Source organism: Agrilus planipennis, unplaced genomic scaffold, assembly GCF_000699045.2.
Source record: "Agrilus planipennis isolate EAB-ADULT unplaced genomic scaffold, Apla_2.0 scaffold2616, whole genome shotgun sequence".
In the NCBI taxonomy this organism is placed as follows: domain Eukaryota; kingdom Metazoa; phylum Arthropoda; class Insecta; order Coleoptera; family Buprestidae; genus Agrilus; species Agrilus planipennis.
Window position 1 is genome coordinate 1 of NW_020441266.1, and position 2,501 is coordinate 2,501.

General features: G+C 29.1%; 1 long non-coding RNA gene across 1 annotated transcript; it reads right to left on the reverse strand.

Annotated features, from left to right (window-relative positions):
- Positions 1-1,380: 1,380 nt before the first annotated feature.
- Positions 1,381-2,375, reverse strand: LOC108743906. Its single transcript, XR_001938884.2, has 3 exons — positions 1,958-2,375; positions 1,804-1,896; positions 1,381-1,742 (listed from the first exon to the last, which is right to left on the reverse strand). It is a non-coding gene; the product is annotated as an uncharacterized LOC108743906 (long non-coding RNA).
- Between the last annotated feature and the right edge of the window lie 126 nt (positions 2,376-2,501).

The following is a 2,501-nucleotide window of genomic DNA, read 5'->3' on the forward strand; positions in this document are numbered from 1 at the left end:
AATAAATTGATACAAAAATTCATTCATTCTATCTCTTTACACAATATTATTACTCCGTAAAAGCCGTATGTCTATGGTATCGTATTTTCTTAATGGCAATAATCAATTCATTAAATTCAATTTACGAATTTGGCTTATACATACATCCGGTCAGAGCAAAAATTGATTACTTGGATTAAGCACTCGACTGTAAATTGATCATCTTGTCAGTTCACGTATTCAGTTGCCTGCCTATAATTAGTAACGCCACTTTAAGGCTAAAACTTTCCCTATAATTTCTTTTAATTTATGTCATATTCCTGGTCAATCCTTTAAAGCAAAGTGAAAAAAAGCGAAATAATTCGTTTTACAGCTAAATGTGTGAAACGAATACAAACTACACCGATTTGAAGATACTACTTTTTTTGGTGCCTTCGTAACAGCATGCAACGGAAGTTGTAAATGGCAATTATTACCGGAAATGCAACGTCAACAGTAATTGAAAAATACTCGCGCATCTACTTTTACTTCTATCCTTTTTTATTCAAGGCAATTTTGTAGATCCATTCGATTCCAAGTATTCGTTATTAGTTACCCAAATATCCCTTTTATCTCTATCTAAGCGTCTATTTTTTTATAATTAATGTATTTTTTTTTAAAAGCTAATCTATTGATGATAAAAATGACGTTAAATAAATAAGTGAAATATTTTTATCAAAAATGGTTTTCTTACCGAAAGGATTCCAGGGCATTCGTTAAATGGAGGAGCTCCTTGCGTTGAAAACCAAATTAAGTAGAATAAAAATAATCCTATGTACAGGGGATAGTATAAACTAAGAAGGCACAGCACGATAAACTTAATGTATGTTACACCTGAAAAGAAAAATAATTATTAATAACTTTACAAACTATAAATGTAAAACTTTCAAAGTGATAACTGGTACATGGTACATAGAGACAAGAAATAAGTTTACGAATTTATAATTTCATTAAATTCTTGTAATTTTTAATTATATCTACACATAGATCATACATTTGTAGATCCAATGCAATTTATTCAGATAATATTAAATGTTAACAGAATTCTTTTTATTTCAAACTGTTCCATGAGTCACATAAAAAGGAAAAAAGATAATAAGCACCATTTTGTTCAAAACAAAATCGCTCAAAAGGAATAAACAAATAATAGTGACGTAATTGTAGCCTTTTTGTAAAGATCTGTGCTAAATTGACGCATGTCTATAGCTCCAACACAAAAACAAATAAAATAATACTTTTATCATTAATTTCGTAACATTAAATTCCATTCCTTTAATTAGATGTATATGGTGCAATTTTTTTTAAGTTTTAATTTTCAAATTTTTATTAAATGGCCCTCTTAGTGTTCCACCAGCAGAAACTGTCAGCTCGTTTATGTCGAAAATAAAAATTCTAATGTATATTTTAAAAAAAAAATCAAAATTCATTAACCATTTACGGCGAAGCGTGTGAAGGGGTATGTGCCCTATATGTCTTCCTTTAGTTACGCCCATGACTATTACACGATTAAGAAAGTACTTTATCATCCCATGCTTTGCCAAAAACTTGTACTTACATTTGCTGTAGCTAAAAGTGACCAATCAACATTTGTAAGAAGTTTTTCGAGGCCAGAATATTTAAAGTCTTCGTCGACTGCTTTCACTGCTAAGGCAATAAAACAACCGATGATGATAAGAACAAGTAGAATAAGTGACGTTACGAAAGCTCTTGTTCTTCGACATAGCCTGAATAGGTAATAAAATAAATATTAAATTAAAATAAAATAGAGTTTTGTTTTAAACTTACAAAATCGATACAGCTACCCATATGGCCAACAAAAACGCTATATATATTCCGTACCACTGAGGATCTGTATAGGGAGATTCTAAAAATGTTTTTCTGCAAGAAAAATTTTTTATTGTTTGTTTTTTGTTAGCATGATGTCTAAAAATATGATTACCTAATGCAGTCTTGACCTGAAGGATATATTGTTTCGTTATTTCCCTGAAACGTAACAAATTACTAAGTAATTAAATCAATTAAGATGTTAATTGGGAAATGTTCAAAAATTAAGCTGTTAGCTCTTGGTGAACCATATTGATTAATTTAAGATGAAACTTCAGATGAGAAAAACTTATTTGTACAGTTTCTTCAATAAAACATTTGTGAACCAATCCAAGAGTTCTTTCTCATTTGAGTTTTCATATTAAATTGATTGAGAAATTTTATGGGAAGTAAATTCCTAAAATATTAAGTGTTAATTTATTTGCAGTAATTTTTGTACTTTTTCAAAATTTTGGGTGTTTAAGATTAGAGAAAAAAAAAAGGTAAACTGTAGGTACCTGGTGTCTTATATTTTAGACCTACATAAATTAATTTGCTAATTTAATTAAATTTTATTGAAAAGAGGGGACCAACGATTGTGGAGGATTAAAGATTACCATAATATGATACAATGGCAGCTATTTCAAGTATTGTACAGAGGATTATAATGTTTCCTATAA